We start from the raw sequence: 21,756 nt of genomic DNA, 5'->3' as shown, positions 1-21,756 counted from the left end.
TGATAAATATATCTGAAAAATGTTAAAGAAATTTCAAATTTCAAATTTCTATTTGATTAGGTTAGAGATTCGTAAAATAATAATCAGCTAATCACAGGAAGTCAATCATCACCTTAATTTTAAATTTTGATAAATTTCATAATTTCCCAAGAATTCACAAGATAAAGGGGCATATTACTCCATTAGTATCTGCATTTCATCAAAGAATCAGTATTACACATAGTAAGAACTACTTACACTTTTAACATAGCAATCAGGTATGGATAAATGGAAAAATAAATTATACTAACAAATATAAGTACTTTGATTAATTTTTAGGGATTTTTCCATCCCATAAAAGCATTTTCTTTCATGTTCTTTCACCTTTTCATCTCTTAGAATTACGTAGGTGGTGTCATATTCTCCAGACATTGACCTTCTCAATAGATCGTTAGAGACCTAATTCATCACATCCCTTGGCATGTCTGATTCCTGCCATGGGGCATATACTCATTATTGGCCTGTTGTAACACATCCTGTATTCACACACTGAGGCACGTTTTGCTGTAATTTGCTCCATTTATTCTGTTCTCTACATCTTGCTAACAACCTGGAGAACTGTTTCAAAGGAAATCCTGGATTTTCTTCCTTAGCCTTCAGCAATGACCAAACATCAGCAGTAAGCCAAGAGGTCTGGTGAAGAGCATTCTCCTATATCTTTCATTAATATCCAAGTATGCATTACAGATCTCCCCAGAATTATTTCCTAGTGGATTCTTCACAGAATATTACTTCCTTCCATTTCTTTGCATTCAGATGTGCTTGGCACACACAAACACACGCAAATAATAATAAAATATATATATAAAAAAAAACCCACAAACCAAACTAAAACACTCAATAGCCAATGAAACAAACAAACAAACAAACAAAAGAAAAAGCTTGGCACAGCTGCATGAGACAAAAGAGCATCCTTGTACATTTGTACATAAACAGTAGTATTTGACTGGGATTCAGCTCCCTTGGTTTTAGCCATTTGAAAGGCATTGCATCTTAGCCAGTCATTTTGACTGTCCCTGTGGTCAATGAAGAGAAGTGGCTATCTCCAGATAGTGATTCATCCTAGACTCTTTTTGCATCTGCTTAGACTAGGGCATCTGACTTTCAAATAGCTGAAGGTACACACGGCACACAGCCCTGTAAAGAAGCCCTCTTCCTCCTGTGGACAAAACTCCTTCTTCTTGTATTGCAGTGCTGCTACACTACTGCCAGAGTCCTGCGATCAACAGGGATTAATGCATTTGCCTTGCATAAAACAGAAATGGTGAAAAAAGGCTCCGTGTCTCCCCATCAGATGGAAAAAGAAGGTATTCTTTTTCAACTGCTTTTTTGTGAAATGAAAAGGTGATTATTTAGCCTTCTAGAGATGTCCTTAAGTATACTTTATTACACATCTTCCTGAAAGCTCACTTCATCTGCTCTGTTATGTGATAACCTCTGGACACCATATTTCTGGAAATAGCCCCCATCACTCAGCAGTTATTCAGCTCACTGAAGCATTTCCAGCTGTACAAAATCTTTCCCGGTAAGCAAGTAAGCCTTTAACTAATTGCATACATGTGTGCAGAACCTCAGCATTATTTACCTGTGCAAGTTCACTGATATTTTAGTAGTAGTCAAATATCTGTTTAAAAAAAATAAAAAGTTTCCAGAACTCATACTTTTGCTTTCTTTTGAAGTTCATGCCTCTTTTCCCTCGTTTCACCCATGGTTGCTCCTGACCTATCAAAACCAAGAAAGAAGAAACACATGCATTATATTTAGAGAAGTTATAACTATACATGCATAGCTCTGAAAGAGCAAACAGTGTCCTGGTAAGACCTCACTATTAGAAGAAAACATTTTTGTATTAACCAAGTGCTAAAAATATTACCAAAAACCAAACAGTTTGAGGCATTCTCAGCAGGCAAACATAGGACAGAGTGAACACACTTCTCCACCTTGACTGCTAAAACAGCTGTGGACAGAGGTGAATTGTATCACAGCACAGAATCTACTATCTCCTTTGCAATTTTCAGGTGCATGTTTAAGGTTCTTTTTGGTTTTCCTGCTTCTTATCATCTCCCTCAGTTTTCTGTTGACCTTGATGTCTCCTCTATTCTTTATTTTCACTTTCATCCCAGTGATATCTCTTTTTCATAAAAGTTCTGGTTACACTCTAGCAAAAATTGTATTCTTACAAATATTCCATGAAGCGTCCACTTCCCCTATTAATCCTTGGTTTACATTTTAGAAATCCCAGTGAAACTCAGCAAAATTAAGTGAAAATATCAAGACATCCAACAAAAGTGGAATTCTTTGTTGGAAATCCACTATTGACAGTGGAGGAAACTGATGAGAATTAATGGTCCAAATTCAATGTTCTTGGGCAATTTGGCAATCTGTATCTCTACCCACAACCCAGGATACAAATTTTAGAGTTCTAAGTCTGAGCTCTAAGAAATATTTCAAATATTTTTCTTGAAACTATAACTTGAACTATGTGCTCACTTACTGAGTTAACTAGCCCAGAATGAAAATGAGAAGTATGCTAAAACCAGTTAGGTGGAGTCATTTCCAGTTATTGCAAAGAAGGTATTTTTCCACTTTTTGGACCCAGTCTGATTAAGCAACACAAAACACAGCTACAACCCAAAGTTCCACAAGAGGAGTAAGGTATTTAAATTTTGGATGGATATCCTTGTTTTGTGACTTCAACTGAAACAAATTAAACACAGCACTTTAATTATCTCTCAGAAGTTTTAAATTACACAAATATAAATAAAACTAACTGCATTCATGTTGCCCTTATCCAAGTAGAGCAAATGTCATACTAGCTGTTCTGGGGTTTGGTTTATGAGATTTCAATGTGATTGTTTATACTGGAAGATTAAAGCAAACGTCAAAGAGCAACATTCATCCCGAAAAGATGACTGAGAAATAACAAATCATTAATAAGTCTAAAACCAGGTGTGGAAAGTCTTTAACTCAAGTCATTGGAAATAATCTTTTTTGTTTTGAGGTCAGAGAAATTTGTGACTGGTCAGGCATGAACAGTGACTGTGGCCAAATGGCCTTATTCCTGCAAATGACTGAACTTGCCACATCAACAGACTGTGATTTAATGTCCACCCAGCTGCAATGCCTGAGAAAAATCAAAAAGGACTTAACATAAAAGTTAACCTTTTCCACAAAGATGCTATAGCCCCTCCTGCAGAGAGATCCCTCTTGGAGTGAGAAAAAAATCAGGCAGCCACTAAAAGTGAAGGGAGCCCAGCTAAGAGCAGCTGTGAAGCAGCCGCGCTTGCCTGCCACAGCACTCTGCAGAAGGGGCGGCACGGCGGGAGTGCTGCACCCCGGGCACTGAGCCACGCTCCAGCCGGCATCCTCCTTTGCGCCGGCAGGCCCAGGAGCAGAAGCAGCATAAGAAGATGCAAAGGTTAGAAAAGGTTAGAAACATCCTTCTACCTTCACTGCTCAGAATAAGGTTCACTTATAATTATTGACAAATATGTTTTGCTATAAATAACCTGGGTTTATTTTGATTCTACTAATGGAATGTTTTAAATATGTTTTTTAATTATCAGAAATATTAACTATGCATTAGTCTACATTAATAAGTAACCTTACATTCATCTACATTAATACATTCCATTTCCATCATTTTAGCACTACAGTTGATGTTTAAGACTGCAGAAAAAAATTGGGTTTGTATCAATGACAATCTGGGGAAAAAAGTGTCTGTGTTCCTAGGAAAGAAAAGTTTCCATTTACTGGAGAATATTTTCTAAAAAAGTTTAAGGATGAACAGACTGTAATATTTTACTGGAATAGAAATTAAATGTTTCATTGTACCTATATTGAAGTCTGTTTAGTCTTTTTAAAAATATCTCTTTTTCTAAACAGAAAAAAATTTAAGAAGCTTTTTTCTTCTTCTTTCTTATGTGCACACTAGTATCTGAATTCAATATGAGTTTGTGAATGATTGAAGCAGTTGATGAGGCCTTTTTGTGAATAATAATTATTTTAAAAATCTTTAAGCCCTCATCCTCCTCTCTGTGGGAGCAGAGCTGACCTAGAGATTGCATTGTTCAGGTTAAAACAATATGGAAACCAACAGTCAGCCTTTGGGTGAACCTCTTGGTAATTTAAATCCTGAACTAAGGTATATTATACAGTTTCATTTTTAGTTTAGCCCAAGTTTTCTATTTTTGTCAGGAATTTATCCATATCTGAACTTGGTTTTCAAGGAAGTGTTGAAATAGCTTAACCGCAGATATTAAAAAAATACATGTTTAGAAGTAACTAAATATGCCTTTTACTTAGTTTCAAACACTATCTTTTCCATGTAGGCAAGTTTCTAAAGACATATAATCTTCCCTCTTATTTTTTTTTTCAGTCATATGAACAAATATTTTGTTTTCTTCACAGCTTTGGACAAAAAATAATATGTGTATTCATCCCCAAATTCCAGTTCAAGTTGCAAGAAAAATAGTTTCAAAACGGATCTGAAGAAAACCTACAGAAGCATGTCCATTCTTGAGCAGGTGGAGAGGTAGGTCTTTGGGCACTGCAGCTGCTGAATTTCAAGCTTCTCTTTTTTTGCTGATCAAACTGCATAGTAAAAAATCGCTTGTTGCCACAAGCATGTAGTGTAAATTTACAAAGAATTATGTATGAAAGTACTGGGATGAAGAGTGCTGAATTATGCAGAAAGCAGACAGGAGAATGGGGATTTTAGGAGGTACTGTTATATTGTATACTGCAATTTCTTAAAATTCCAGCAACGAACAGTCTACAATATAGCAAAAAGTGATTCACTGCAGAAAAATACTCTATCTTTTCTTGATCCAGTACCTAACCTGTAAGCATAATAAAATATAAGAATGAAAAAGTTGAGGAGTCAATGACTTTAAGCTCAAGGTTTAAGTGAATCACTTTCATTAACCCAGAAGTAATTCTTTCCCTGTGAAACTGTTGAATACTCAGGCTCATCAATTGTACACATACATAAGTGTTTGCACACACATACATATATACTTAAATGACGGTACATTTGTGCATGTATACATAGTGGTGAAAGACAGCTTTAGGTATGAGATATGACATACCCAGTTTTGCTGCACTGAAAACAGAAACAACTTTGATTTCCTGTTCTTCCACTGGGATCTTTGAACTATGTTTTGTATTCTTCTTGCTGGTAATTATGATGTAAAACAGTAGTTCCACTTTTTTTTCACCTATTGGCTCCAAGTAGAAATTACATGCCAGACAGAACATGCTCTTCTATGCACATCCCACAGAACTTAGCAACTCTGCAAAAATTTCAAAACCAGAACATGATATTCTTAAACTAAACACATCAGTTCTTCACTGAAAACTCAAAAGATCATGCAGAGAAGTGCCACAGAATGTCTTGATTATAAAAATTTTGGAACTGACCTTTCCTATCATTCTTTTTAAGACTGACTCCACAACTGGATAACATTTCTTAGATGCAAAAATATTTTTCCTCTTACTGAAATTCTTCATTGTATTACTGAGAAAAAAAAAGACCACTGAAATGCAGTAAGGGACAAGTTGATTTGGGAACCCAAGCTATGGAGAATAACGGGCTGTCAAACAGCCAGTTTAACATTGCCTAGGAGAAAGAGGAATTACACTTCTAGTATTGGATATATTAATGGGTTTTGCTGTTGTTTTCAAGTTATAGGTGCTAAAATTTTTGGGGAAGACTAAGAACTTCCCCACAAAAATATTTTATTTGTTAAAAGCAAGCTAATCCATTAAAACGCAACTTTGACACAACATTTTTTAACACCCTTGCCCATCAGCCTTAAAACTGAACGTCATTTACAAGGGGAAATGATTTGGAAAAAATGCTGTAATCAGTCCACACTGGAATGAAATTACGTTCCCAATCTTGAGCCAATTACAAAGAAACCTTTAATTTCAAAGAATTGATAAATATGTAATAGTGACAGGACTGACCTTTTTCCAGAACTGACTATTTTCTTCATTGCATTTGATAGTAAAAAAGTGGGTGGAAGGAAGAGGTGTACTTAAAAATAAGAGGGACTTAATGGTTACAATTCATGAAAGCCTAGGTTCTTTGTTGCCAGAAGAGGGGCTTTGGGGCTGTTCTTAATCTAACAAAAATAGATGGAAAATCCATCCTCCTCTTCAGAGAAGGACTTACTTAGCTACAATTGCTCACTGCAAACAGACACAAATGACAAAAGGTTATCTATTAATTAGTGGAAGAAATATATCTAAGAAAAGGCAGAGATAAAATTGTCAAAATAGAATTTCCTGACAATTTCCTGAAACTTTAGTCATGGATATAAACCTGCTATGGTACTTACCCTCAGGTATCATACTCTAGAGAACATATCAGTTTACTAGATAAGACAAAACCTTTTCTTCCTTTTTTTTTTTTTTTCTGTTTATAGAGATTATTTTTGTGCATATCAACCACATGTAAATTCTAGCTCATGCAAGATGCTAGCTAGAGCATCTGTTCTATGCAATACTTAAATTATATGCACCTTTTCACAAGAGCACTATGTTTCAGTATGCAAAGCAAATGATATAATCACCATCTTGGAAAGGATGGCCAACCAGAAGAACAGCCTCTCATGAATAAATGCATTTGGATCCAGGGCTTCAAGTGTTCACATCAGCTGCTCACCTCCCATGGGATGAGGGGAGAGTCAGAAGAAAAACACAAGCATCTGCAAATGTGATCAGACTGCGTGTTGCAGTACGTCCTGCCCAGGTTTGTCAACTTTAACAAGGACATAGTTAAAGTATTGGAGATGTTAATACTGTCAGCTTTGATTATTTTGATTTCACTATTCAATACATACCAGTATTTAACCAGTGCACCATCACTAAAAGTGAAGTATTTTCATACAGCTAGCAGTCTGCTGTGGAGAAAATAAGGATGACATAAAAAGCTAATATTACTATTATGTTCACTAGAGGTGGCAACACACTCAAATGATTAAGGAGCACTCGCGGTAATGAAGATACTTGGTTAATAACTGAGGAAGATCTCAAAGCAGATATTTTACATGGCATTCCTGCATTTCAGCTGTTCCAGGTATTTCTTTGAAGCTGAAGGGCAGTGACTAGCTCCCACTGAAGTCACTGACAGGCTGCCATGCACCCTTGTAATAACTGGAGAGGTCTCAATGGGCTCCAAGCAGAAGGATTAACTGGGGTTTCTAGGATAAACTTCCTTGTGCTCGGATTAAATTCCTGTAAATGTCTAAAGCAGGGCCAGCTGAGGTCCATGTGCACTCAGAACATGACCAAGCCTTACCCATTTTCTGTATGGCAGCACATAAAGTTTTATATAGCTACTCAGATGGAACAGGAATCATCCCATCAGTCACTGGTAATCATCGCTTTATAATGTCATATAGAAGCGTTATCTAAAGACGCAGCTGAGGCCAGGGCAAACTGCATTAATTGAAGATGAAACGCTTTTCATGGGCCAAAGCACTTACAACCCAAATAAATAAGATAATAAAAGAGGTGAGAAAGTTAATAAGTTTGATTGATATTGTCAAGTTCGTATTAACTGATGAAGATAGAAAAGACAGTAACCTATGCCTGAATGCACACACAGCCCTCAGTGGATGTCTGTTATGTCCCCTGGCCACATTAATCCACAGAGGATATGAGTTGTTACAATATCTGAATTCCTGCTTTCCGTTTGTTAGTACAAGCTCTTGCAAATCACCATCAATAGTTAGGGAAGTTTCCTGGCTTGACCTGTCAGGTGTCAGCAACAGATGAGCAAGTAGAGAATGTATTCATATTTGATTTCTAAGGAGAAAAATGGACTAAATTGTTGTATTAGTTCATGGGATGAACGTTTGCAATTGAAACTTGAGCATAGAACTTGTTAAGTGAAATTCATTGCTTTTAAAACTCCATCACATTTGCCTTGACAGCTGCACATAGAGAGCTGACTTGCTAAGCTGCAGTAACTCTTTCTGTTCCAAACAGCTCTTCACAGCCTTCTCACCTAAACAAAGGTGGTGTGAAAGTACTAAATTAAAAACAAGGAAAAGCATCACATTTTTTAGTAGTAACCTCACTCTCTGTTTTCCTTCCTTACATGCCTATACGTCATCCCCTCTGAACAAATACCTACTGGTCATACACATCAGAGAAGGTACTTGCCACATGGACCCCCTGCCCTCACGTTTAGTGCCTGAGGGTGCAGTGAAGAAGATCTGAGTGCCGATCCAGCAGGCAGTCCGAGGCAAAGCAGGGCAGTAGGTAGGACCGGCAGGCAGGAGGCTCAAGGCAGATTTATGACTGAAGCCACAATCCTGAGCTATGGCAGGATGGCCATAGACCGGTGGGGCAGCAAGCCATCAGAGTGGGGTTTGTCCCTAGTGAAGCAATGACACAGCACAGCCAGGGTACTGATACTGAGGTGGTTTCAATGTTGCCTGAAGTAAACTAACATCTCACAGGGCTTCACTGGCATACAAGATCTGCTTTCTGCTTTTGCCCTCTGTAAAGCAGCATGGGGATTGGAAACACAGGAGAAAGCAGCAAAAAGAAAGGAGATGTAAAATCCTAAAACGTATACCTTGGCTAGGCAAAGAAAGGTGCTGGCAATGAGGTTCCTGCATTTCTTTCCCTTAGCCAACATGTAACCTAAACTCCTATCATCAACAACACTTAAATTACACTTCTATGGTCTCTTTCCCTTACAAAGTTAGCAAACGTAGTGCTGCTGAGGGTTTGGGTTTTTTTCAGCTTTCCACAAGTTATTTTTTAAACTTGGATCCAACTCCAAACCAAGTCAGATCTGAGCATAGACTACAGGCACACTCAGATTTCAAAAATTAAGAGCACAGAATTAGATTCCTACTCGAAATTCAGAACTGCAAAATGAATGACCTGATTTTCTGAAGTTTTTACACATAACAACTCCCACAGATGTCAGCAAAAACCTTAATTCAGAGTTTTACTTCAGTGCTTCAGAAATCAGGTCACTTGTTCAGGTGCCTAAATATAGGTTTAGAAGAGTAGCTACAGCTTTTATTTATTTTTAAAATACTTAGATTCAGGGTTCAAAGCAGGGTATTGCTTCAGCTCACGCAAGAGAATTTTGCAAAACTTAGGCCAGGATCCAAGTTTTTTAAGGACCCATGAAGTCCAGCAGTGTACAGAGCCAGGGCGTCAGTCTTTCACAGCAACCACAGGTCCCCATCCATTTGTAGGAGGAACGTTGGCCTTTTCCTCTAGTGATCCTGTAAATGACTCTGACCCAACAAGGGGCTCAAGAACAGCCTCTTCCTCAGATGCTCTTTGTTTTTCTTCACACAGTGTTTCCTAAAACGCTGATTTAAATAAATAGTAGATGCATGACTGGATGTAGTAACACAGACAAGGATTAAAGTTCCACTATTATGTACTAAAAAAGCATGAGTATGCAGAAATTATTAATTATGTGGGTTTGATTGTTTATAATGTTATACATAACTATAAAAATAAATAGTAAGTGGCAGACTTCTCTGAGCACTTTTCTTTGATTTCCCTAAAATAGGTGTATGTTTGCTTTTTTGTGTGTATGTGTCTGTCTAATTTGCTGCCAAGAGGTAGAGAGGTTAACAGAAGGACAACTTTTGCAAACGACAGACCTGGAATCACTAAGGTGAAACCCACAGGAGCCATAATCAGATGGAAACTTCAAAATTTTCATCATGTATCCACTGTGTACGAGATGATCCTTACTGAAATAATTTCTTTTTTAGGGTTCAATTCTTTGCTGCTTTACATAGACTCAATGCTATAGATCCAGCTATATGAGAGGGGATTTTTTTGCCCTTGCCCCACAGCTGTCAGGTGAAAGACTTCTTGTCTCCCTGCTTTCAGCCTGGCAAAACCATGCAGCATTACCCCTTCAAAACCAAATCTTTGTGGTTCTGCCTCAAATCTTCCTTCTATTTTAATCAAAGAAATTAAGCTTGGAAGGCTAAAGAATTTAACAACTGAGACAACAAAATTACTCTAAAACAGCTTCTTCAAAACAAAGTATTTTTTCCTGCACCTCAAGAAAACACCAAAACTAAAAAAAAAGACAGTAAATACTAGGTTCTACACATCTCTTTCCACTTCCCTAAATCTTTCTTTGCATTAGCCTGCAGACTTTCCCTCAACCCAGATGGCCTTCAGCTCTAGCTGGAAGACAGAGAATCCTTACTGTGGAAAGTAGTAAGCATGATTGCCAATGGGTCAATAGTCTCTTTAGGCTCCCCCTCTTCCTCAAATCATCTTCTGTAAGGTTTAGCATGCCATTAATGATTCATCTGAATATCCATAACTCTGCTCGTTTACTTTCTAGCATACTCTACCCAAAACTGTGCCAAGTCCATTACTAATACATAGACATATGTCATTCCTGCATTGGCAAAAAAATGGCAGACAGCAAGAGTTTGGGTGACAGGGTACAGGATGAGACTTGAGGACAGCTCCTATTTTGGGGGGGGTTGTAACAGCAGCAGCACAGATGAGCTTTACTCCTGCTGCATCTGTTTCTAGGGGATCTGTGAAAATCACAGCGCAAATTTTGCAGTGTAACTGCTATTATACACACAGGAAGCTGGATCCAAGGAATTTAATTCATCCATCAAGAACTGAGAAATAAAATTTGTCTTGTGGCCAGTTCAGGTAGTGAGATGGCACAACAACAAAGGGCCAGTGCATTCAGGTGCAACAACAGGCAGCAAAGAGAGTGATCTTTCATATTATTTGCTATGGTGTTGGTGCATTATGACCCACAACTCTTAAAAGCACAGTCCTAGGAGTGAGAGAGAGACCCAAATCTAGGCTTGCAGTCCGATCTGGAGAAACCATAGGGGACCAATTTAGGGCCAGCAGATTGCACCAGGGGTCCTGAACACCCCGTTGGGACTGCACCCTGGGCACTCTCACTACATCCTCACCCGCTCAGCCCCAGGCACACACAGGCGCCGCAGCAGCAGGGACTTGAAAGCCCCAGGTGCTTCAGGCAGGTCTCAGCTGGCAGCAGACAAACAGGCACTTCCCTTGCCTCCTCCTTACTCCCTCCCCCACCTTCCACTGCTTTTTTTTTCACTCTTTCCCCATGCAACACTTCACTAGAAACCTGACAGATTTAACAAGTCATGGAGAGAAGGTTTTGTCATCCAGGAAGACAACCAAGCCAGCGTTTCAGATTTTTGTATACATTGCAGGACTCCCCATGGTCACTTGCTTCCCAGGAGCCATAAGGGAAGGAAGAAAATGCATGTTCTTTATGCATTCACTTTTCTATACATCTGTATTATTTCCATACTGCTTAAACTACTTGGAAGGGTTTCCGAGTGACCGGAGCGTAGACAGAAAGGTTCAGCATGCTGACAGCAGGGATGTTGTCATGGTAACAACAGAGAGGGAGACCCAGTGCTTAGAAACTTGGAGGCAGGTAGCTAAAGATGCCCAGAAGCCAGGGACAAGCGTTTGATACCACCCTGTTACCTCAAGGCAAATTTCAGATGAAGATGAAACCTTCTGCCCCATGCTCATAATTAACGATACCAATTGCGCTCTTAGGCACAGGGATTCACAGCCTTTGCATTCAACTGCGGGAAAGTACTGCTTATAACAGAATACTGAATCATCATTTTCCTGTGCATTTCATTATCTGTGTTTCTGTAGTGACAGTATATATAGTGATGGAAATAAAATCCCTAGCCAGCTGCAGATGACCCTGTAATTGGTGACATTGAGTTTATTTGTCATCCATTAGTCATGATGTAAATTGTCAATGAGTGTGGTGGGCTGGTCTTGTCTGGACACCAGATGCCCACCAAGCCGCTCCTGAGAAGGATGGGGAAGGAGAAAATAAGATGGAAAAAAACTATTGGGTCAAGATAAAGGCAGTTTAAAAAAACAAAAGCAAAGGCCATGCACAGAAGCAAAGGAAAACAAAAGATTTGTTCTCTACTTCCCATCAGCAGACAATATCCAGCCACTTCCCAGGAAGCAGGGTTCTAGTACACATAGCAGTTACTCCACAAGACAAACATCATAATAACAAATGCCCCCTCTCCTCTCCTTGCTCTTAGCTTTTATTGCTGAGCAGACATTGTATCATATGGAAGGTCCCTTTGGTCAGTCTGGGTCAGCTGTCCTGGCTTTGTCCCCTCCCAAGATCTTGCCCAGCCCCCAGCCTAGTGGTGAGGGGGGGGAATGTGGGAGATACAGCACTGATGCTGTGCCAGCGCTGCTCAGCAGTAGCCGAAACACTGGTGTGTCAGCAACAGTTTCTAGCTACCAATACAAAGCACAGCACTATGAGGGCTGCTACGGGGAAAATTAACTGTATCTCAGCCAGACCCAATATAATGAGTAAAAATATTCTTAAAATGTACCTGCCCATGCACAAAGATCTGACTCATTATAAGGTGAATGATGATATGAATTAGGGAAAAAAAAAAAAAAATAACCCACTTGCAAGGAGAAACAAGAAAAACCCCAGCCTTACTCCTTTGGCTTACAAATACTTATGGTTCAGCATGACAAATGAAATTTTAACCTACTTCCCTCTGCGTTAGTAAGCGCGTAATTATGCACAGTTAATTTATTTGCATTCATTACATCCACATGGATACTTAAGTATCCATGTGAACTCACAGAGGTAGGTCTGTTGCTACAGGCAAGGTCCTGTACATTACATGATTTGGTGACTCTGCAGTTTGTCCCTTGCTGCAAAATATGTTCCAGGTACTTGGCTGTCATCATGCACAAAAGCAGCTCTAGCAAAGCCTTTGCAGTGCAAGGAAAAGCTTGTGAATGTGAGCTGAATACCAACTGCAACAGTCATGTCTTCCTGCACTAGCAAGCAGACTACAACAGTACACAGTTCTCAGCAACATCGTTTATCTTGAAGGGCTGCTAACTCTGAAACTCTGAAAGCAGGAAATGATCATCAGAAAGAGTGGGAACACCACGACATAATAAAGCAATAGTAACAGAAGGTTATCTGTCCAGATTCAGATCTCAACCTTCATTTAAACATATCTGAAGCTCCTGCAAAATGCCCACATTCCCAGCAGTGATGCAGAATCTAGGGATCTTGGCACAAATTTTTTATTCATTTGGCTTTGTAGTAGGATGCCTTTCACCTACAAATTCATGCAATTGTACATACACAAATCTAAATACATGAATTTTTACTATACGTTTGCAGGAAATGTTATTGTAGATAGTGCAATGCATCTCACTAACCAGAACTCAGAAAACATAAAATGACTAATATGTACATCATCTTTTTACACTGAAAGTCTTTCAGATAGTGATTTTATCCACTGCATGTTGTCTATAATTTGTGCTATATGCACACTAAATATAAACCTGAAACTAAAGAATTATTTTGAATTTAATAAAATTCATATTTTATTAATTGATATTTATATCAAAAATAAAACCTAAAAAACAACCAAAAATCAATCACAACTAAACCAACCAACCAAACAAAAAAACCCAGAACACACCCAGAAGAGAAAGCAGATTCTCATTTTTGGTGGTTGGTTGTTGGTTTTTTTAATGCTGAGGAATCAGACCATATCAATGTATTTTAAAACACATCTGGAGCACTGCATCCAGTTCTGGGCTCCCCGGTTCCAGAGAGACAGGGAATTACTGAAGAGGGTCCAGTGGAGGGTCATGAAGATGATGAGGGGACTGGAGCATCTCCCTTCTGAGGAAAGGCTGAGAGAGCTGGGCCTGTTCAGCCTGGAGAAGAGAAGGCTGGGAGGGGATATCATCAATGTCTACAGATATCTTAAGGGTGGGTGCCAAGAGGACAGGGCCGGGCTCTTTTCAGTGGTGCCCAGCGACAGGACAAGGGGCAACAGGCACAAACAGCATCTCAGGAAGTTCCACCTGAATGTGAGGAAGAACTTCTTTACTTGGAGGGTGACAGAGTACTGGCACAGGCTGCCCAGGGAGGCTGTGGCGTCTCCTTCTCTGGGGACATTCAAAACCCACGTGGACATGACTCTGTGCAACCTGCTCTAGAGGAACCTGCTTTAGCAGGGCTTGGACTAGATGATCTCCAGAGGTACCTTCCAACCCCAACCATTCTGTGATTCTATGAAAAGTATGACATTTTAAGGAAGGTGAACAGAAAACCTCAACTCTGCCCTTTACTACCACACTGAAAGCCATTTTTCTGTTGGCTGATTACAGCCACCTTCACTTGCAGCAAGGAAGAGGACATTCATTCAGCTCAACCTGGCAACCTGCCTTGGTTCTGGAGCTAAATTTCTGTGTCACAGACTTTCAGGGGAAGACAACAATAGTAGATTCTTCAATAGTAACTACTACATTTAATGAAGGGAGAGAATCTTATTACTGCAGTCATTTGTTGCTATAGCTTCCCATGTTAAAGCTAAAGAAACCATTAGAGCATCTTTCTACCAGAGGCCAAAGATTTCATTCAATTACACCCATTCCGAGTGCAATAATTTGAGTCTAGCAAAAGCCTATCTTCCCAAAAGCCATCCACCTTCAATTTGAATGTGCATGCTATTTTTCATTTTAATTTCTGAGATTTTGACTTCCAGCCACTGGTTCTTCTTCTTCTTGGATATTTTTGAACCAAGAAAACATTTAAACATTCTAACCAAGTCCCTTCTTGATGTCCCTTTTAATAAACTATCTGCTGTGGCCACTTGTCAGGCAAAAAAGGTAGCCTAGGAAGAGAAAAACCTGATTCTGGTCAACTTAATTCTGCAGCATTGCCTTTTCAGAGCATATCACCTTGCATCCCTACTCTACAAGTTTTGGCTCATAAGTTGGCTCTCATCTTGACATAAATAACATCATCACTTCTCTCAAACAATCCCCCTTTCTGTCCTCCCTTTACAGGTCTATAATACCTTTACATGAATCAGAGTGATTTTTACTCCCCTGAGGAGTAAGAATTCCTCCTTCCCTCTTCCCACTCTCTCTACCTCTCTCTCCCCCCCAAGTAAGTCAGCAGCTTTATGCTTGTTTTAAAGACTGGTGATCAGAAGCACAGAAAGAGGATAACACTTGCTCTGTATCGCATATCAGACAAGGGCAGACCCCTGTAACCTAAATCTCCTGGCTAAATCCAGTAATGCATTAGTAATGCTAGTTCTACTGTCTCTAACCCTTACTGCTGGTTGTCTTCACTGCACACACAGACTGTCAGATTTCATATTTTCTTATATTAAAATGTATCAAAGATGTCTAGTATCGCCATTTTTTTCAGGAAACTTATATTTGATTCCTTATAAGGCACTTGCAGATTTAGTGCAAATCTACTAGAATGGGGTTCTCTGCTTTCTTGACAGACAGAGAGGAAATCTATGGAGGTGGGAAATCAGACTACGATTACTTTTAGTTTAGGATGTTGTGGTTAAGGCACCTACCAAACAAAACTTAGAACAGGAATATCTGACTCTACCAGAAAAAAAATGAGCCGATTCAGACATAAACCATCAACTGTGAGCCCTTCCCCCTGTATTCTGAACACACCGATCTCCCAGACTTAACAAAAAGGCAATCTCCTACCAACAAGGTATTGATCTCCTCCACATTGCAGCAGCAGCATTTCCTGGAAGCATCAGATGGTGGATTTATAAACTCTGCAAACATTAGGAGCACAGATACACTTTTAGTGAATTGTTTCTGTATTACAGATGCCATGCAGTCTCATGTTATGTTTGATTTGAAATAAACAACCTATATTTTATAAGTTTAGTGATTTAATAATTGCAAAGTCTCAATGCAGACAAGTAATAGCAAGTCAACTAGTCTGTGGTCAAGTGAGGCAAAACTGATTCACGTCACAGATGTAACCTAATACTCTGCAGAGCACACATCAAACTGCATTCTTGCTGTTCCAGAAGAAAAAGAAAGAAAAAAGAGAGTTATATTCTACGGGCTGTGAAATCATCACTTTCTACGGTACAAGTCAATGAAGATGCTAGAAGATGTGGGGGATGGACAGTCACATGGAAGACTAGGTAATGGTTTGCCTGTTTACTGCTAACACTGTTGTTTCAAAAAAATAAAGTGACTGACTTCTCAGACATGATGTGAATCTGTCAGTATGATATGAGCTAATAGTGTTATAGCATACATAGTTTAGATAAATCATTCATAATTTACCATCTACAAGTGACATCTACCTACCTATCAGTGTTCTCATATGGATCCTATTAAATGTACCTTCACAGTGGTCATGAATTTCTCCTGACAACCATGACTATAAAGACAGGAAAAGTTATCAAATCTTGCATCATAATTTGTCTGTTGGTGCCCATAAAACAGTGTCATATAGTGGCAGTACAGACAGGGTGACTTCAGTCCCAGGGTGAATTCAAAATCCAGGACAATCAAAAGAAGATGGAAAGCGTGGTTAGTCCTGCAGTAGCCCCATTGCCTCCTCCATTGGTGGCTGGGACTCAGATGACATTCCTGGAGGAATCTAAAAGAATAACAAAGAATCATACTCCAGCCACAACACTTGCTTAATTGCTTCTAACCCAGGGACCAAATGTAACCTTCAAAATGCTAACAATGAACATGAAAGCCAATTCCTTACCACTGTAGTGTAATATGCTCTTGATAGGTGTTCACTACTCAAAAATGTTCTAGGAAAAGAATCGGGCCTTTAATGTTCTGTTTTCTTCACTGCATTATTTTTAGGCTAAGAAGACTGTGATCATGCACGGGACAATCTTGGGCTCCCCCATAATCAGATTCTGTTATGGAGGCAGGCTAACTTTGTTAGGATTATGAGACCATTAGGATGCACTGTTCTGTGTTTCAAATTCCAGGGTAATTCTCCCCCTCCCTCCTGCCACTGCTGGCAGCAACCACATACAGATGCTCTTCCCACAGCACAAGGTCATAATCTATTTCAAATTCCAGGTTGGACTTAGACTGGGAGCAAAAGTGTGTGTGCATGCACGTGACTGCACAGCTATGAGTGAGGCTATGGGGGGCACATGCCTATGTGTTCATGCCTGCCTGCCCATCTGCCTGCGACTATATGAGAAAGCTTACAAAAACTTTTAAAACCTGTTTTCCTGGGTCTTTTCTGGCAATTGCTCCAAGAATACTTTGACTACCCTTCTGATCCCCCCTACTTGCATTGGGCTGTACCTTATCATTTGAGCAGTACAACTTTCACAGCATGCTGGTCCCTGGGGAAGAATAAAAACTGGTGGGTTTGCAGGCTTCCTCCGCTGGGGTTACACAGAGAGTGGAGAGATCGCTCACAGCAGGATGGACACAAACCATCGCGTGTACTCTGCACCTACAGAACTTATTTGTCTGACCATGCAAAGGATATATTTCTGCTTGGCAGGTTTTAGTTTAGCTAGTATACACAGGGAACAGATCTGAATTATTGGCATAGGAATAATTGTCAGACTTTTGCGGAAAGTCTGAGACTTAAAGCCTCAAAATTTTACTTTTTACTATCTGGTTTTACTATCTGTCTCCTCAATTTCTCGGGTATCTTTTGATTTTTGCAATATTCATAAAAACCTCAACTAGCAATTCTACAACGGTTTCAAAGAAAAAATGATTAGCAAAATGTCATGTGGGTACACACCTTCCTGAATGCTGTTATATTTAACCATGAACAGATGTCTGATAAATCTTTACCTTTGTTTCAGTAAGTGCTTTGCATCAATTTAAAGCCCACTTTAATTTAAAGTCAATTTAAAGACTAAAACCATTTCCAAGAATGTAAACCACAAATTGATCTGAATTTACTACTCTGACTTGCCTTGCCATCTGTCAAATTACAAAATTTCTTTCTATGTATATTGCTCAATATTAGGCACTAAATAGATGAAAAGCATTTCAGACCTGACATTGCTACCTCAAAAGGTCAAATAAACCTAACGACAAATAAGTTTGAGTAAGGCAATGGGAGCAGGTGACAGCTTTGATTAAGGACTGAAAGATTCCAAGCGTATTCAGAGATGGATGGTAAGTGGTTATTATCTGCATGAAGACGACACATCTCACTAAGACACATTCCGAATGAAACAGCAGGAGGATAACAGCAGTTTGAAATAACAGAAAATCTTGCACCAGAGATAATATACTGAGGGAGGGCATGGTGCAAGTAAAGTAATTGTATCTGCTAAAACTCCACATCCGGAGTACCCACTCCCAAAGCAGCTAAATGTTATCATTTGTTATGTAGGCATTTTCATTTGTTTTAATTTCCCTGAGAGTAGCAGTGGTAGCTGGACTCAGATTTAGAAGCTCAGCATACTTGTGAAAAGAACATTGGGGATAACCATTAGAAATATAGTCTCCTTAATACGAATTCTGATGCAAGAAAAATATGGGAATTTACAAACGTAGCAAAACTACCACACCTGTATGTGATTTACTGGCCTCGGAGTTAGAAAGCATGAAAAACATATTGACTGCTCTCTGGTGTATTACAGGACATTTTAAAAAAAAAATCAGTTTATGCCAGTAGAACACAGATGTTTTATGGTGTGCTTTTTATTTTATTTCCCTTTATTTTTTAAATTTGGAATAGAGTTTTCCAATGATACATTTTTAAATCAAAAGTAGTAGAAAAGATCACAAAAAGGTCTCCTTTAGCAGATAGTGTATTCAGAAAAACAATACTCTAGAAAAACACATATGACTAGTTCCATCAAACTTGAAAAATCTGTCAGTTCCTCTAGCTCACTTATGTGCCGTAATAAAAAACAATAGAGTCTTGGAGTCTGTCAAATCTTAGATTAATAATAAATGAGCACCAAATGATAAACAGAACCTTTCATTGTTCTATTGCTGAAGATTACTGCAGGGTAAATACTAACAGGAAGCTGAGCAATGTTAAACATACGGCTTAATGGAAACATTATTTACAGTAGGAAAACGTATCCAAAATTCACACTAAACTAAAAGGATCAGACATATGTTAAAAAAATAATAAGTTTTGGAACACATTATATTATAAGGCAAAATATTTTAACAGAAATTACTTGTCAAGATTTAATTGCAAAAATATCCAGAGAATTTAGAGTTATGTTAAGCTGTACAACTACAGCCTTTGATTTGTTGATGCTGAGGAGGTAGAGACATATGCTGACTGGGAAGAGAAATGCTGATTGGGAAGGGAAAACTGGTGAATGTGCAAGAAACATTGCAGCAGGAATAGTACAATAATGTACAACTTTCTTCCCGTTCCAGGAAACAGGCTAATTCCTAGTTTATTCCTCCTCCTTTCAGTAGATTTTAGTAATAGGGCATAGACAACAGAAGATTCAGCCCAGTGATGGATGGGCACAAGATATATAAGAAACTCTACTACCAGCGTGCTGCAGAGCTGGAGCAGAATACAGGAGCATCACTCTGTTACAGTCTTAGATGACTGGGTAGGAGACCTAAAATTGCAAGCAGAATTTTGGTGGAGAGAATGAAATAACCCAAATCAGAGAATGTTCAGAAGAGAGATTTTTTGCATGACCTACTTGCCACAGTCATAGTTAGAGAGTGACAGAGGCCATTAGAGTTCATCTTTTAGAAAAATGAAGGCAACAAAATATCTTCTAACACCACATTTGAATGTATCCAGATGGAGTGTCACACATTTATGAACCTTACCTAAAGAATTCATGAAAGCAGTGACAGTAAGAAGGGTCTCAGAGTCCCAATACATAATCGGTTAAGTCAGACCGGCTGTATCTGCACCCTGTCCTAACTAGGACAGCAAGCAGAAATGGATGTATAGAAATAGGTGTTTGAGGGAATATTTCCTTTGTTTAGCACATAACTGTGACTGCTAGTAATATACTAGTAATATATATGATATAGATATTAAATATTATATATATAAAGTGTATAAAGTATATACTATATATATATTATATACACAACTGGTAATATACTAGTAGTAACCAGCTGTACTGTTAAAAATCTGTTGAAAACATGCCTCATCCTGAAAGAGTTCAAAGGATTGTCCTGTTCAGTTTATTCACAAGACAAGGCAACTTTCTTGTCATCTACAAATATTTGTTTGAGAAAAGATTTCTGATGACAGACCACTCTTTAATCTAGCAAAACAAACACATGAAGCGATCCCAAGGGTAAAAATGGACCCTGGATAGACAAAAACTGTGAAGAATTTACAACACTTTTTTAACAGCTACTTAAATAGCTTAGCTAGTAAGACACTGGGTTGCCTGTTTCTTAGTATGTAAATCAAAATGGCTTTAAAAAAAAAAAAAGATAGGACATATAGATCAAGGAGATACCATGCTTACAAAATAACTCTCTTAATGCCTAAATTTCTTTGCCTGGTGCATCATGATCAACACTTTTCCCTGAGCACTGAGTATGTGACTCTAGCTAGGGACTGGTCTGCTCATAGGATTTTTGAATGCTCACCTGACGTGCTGGCTGCATCTTATAGTGCTTAGGGTATGTTGCTATATAATCTGTCACCATCTAAAGGGGTGAGACTGCTGTGGAGGCATTCCATTAAACACGGTGTCACTTTGCTTTCTCTCTCTGTAACTACCATTACAAAGGTCTTACTGCATGATCCTAATGCTTTGATTTCCTTAGGGATGCTACTTATGTTTTTTAATGCACAGAGAGCAAGCCCACTGTAAATACTAGTTGTTAATGTAAAATACATATTCAGGAACTCTAAGATAGTAGCTTGAGAAGAATTGGAAATGTACTTATGGATTTTTACAGCAATGGTGGGCAGAATAAGGTTATAAAAATTGCCAAAAAGATTGCATTCAGGTTCCTGTATGTTCCTTTCTGCTGAAGCTTGCATCTAGGGCTATTCCTTGGCAGGGGTTTGTTACTGATGGGTGAAATAGAAGCAAATAGTCATCATTCCATTAAAGACCAGAGCTTCTGGAAATAAGGGAGCATTAATAAGTCTACTCCTAACTCAGCTATTCCTTAACACCTCTCCTGAACCTTACAGATAGAGTCCATCCCTCATCCAGGAGGGAGAAGGAAAGGAAAGATCCTGGGAAAAGCAGTCACCTCTCTGACTTCCCTGGGCAAAAGCCTAGTTCTATAGACCACACTTTTCTTTGGCTTCCGTATGAGAAAAGTCTTATTACTCTATTCCAGATTCCTCACACTCATCACATTGTCTTTTTGCTGCTACAAAGATGATATGACCCACCTAATTGACCCATGGAAAATAGATATGTTAATAGTGACAATTCCTCCTTCCTGCCTTGCACAGAAAGAGAGCCCAGCTTTATTCAAATGTAAGGGAACATGGTAAAATTTGATTTCCTAATAGCCCAGAGACCCAAGTAGGAAAAGCACTGAAATAGGGATGTGTCTTTCCAGCACTACATGTTCATCACATTAAAAAATTCTCAATGAGTAAAAAAGGAAGTTCAAAACTAAAGATCAGGTAGTCCTTTTCTGATTGTTTTGCCAAAATCTCTGACCGTCTTATGACCAAATTTAATGGCATATGAATATAGTGTTTTCTAATATCATTCCTTTCTCAAATATAAACATTAACCGGCAATCAGTAACAAGTTCTTCAAGAAATTACTTTATTATTTCAGTATAGAGAAAAGGCACAGAGAATGGATGTCACTAATCCATCGTTGTCACTCATACTCCTTTCACAGCACTGTGCTTTCAGAGTTGATGTTCAGTGATTCTTCTGAGGTTTCTAGC

General features: G+C 38.8%; 1 long non-coding RNA gene across 1 annotated transcript; it reads left to right on the top strand.

Moving 5' to 3' along the window:
- Positions 1–3,340: 3,340 nt before the first annotated feature.
- LOC130146333 (uncharacterized) lies at positions 3,341–16,092 on the top strand. Its single transcript, XR_008820865.1, has 4 exons — positions 3,341–3,467; positions 4,450–4,573; positions 6,593–6,796; positions 15,951–16,092. It is a non-coding gene; the product is annotated as an uncharacterized LOC130146333 (long non-coding RNA).
- The last annotated feature ends 5,664 nt before the right edge of the window (positions 16,093–21,756 follow it).

This window comes from Falco biarmicus, chromosome 3 (genome assembly GCF_023638135.1).
Source record: "Falco biarmicus isolate bFalBia1 chromosome 3, bFalBia1.pri, whole genome shotgun sequence".
Classification (NCBI taxonomy): domain Eukaryota; kingdom Metazoa; phylum Chordata; class Aves; order Falconiformes; family Falconidae; genus Falco; species Falco biarmicus.
The sequence above is the reverse complement of the archived record's forward strand: the minus strand, read 5'-3'. Positions and strand labels throughout refer to the sequence as shown.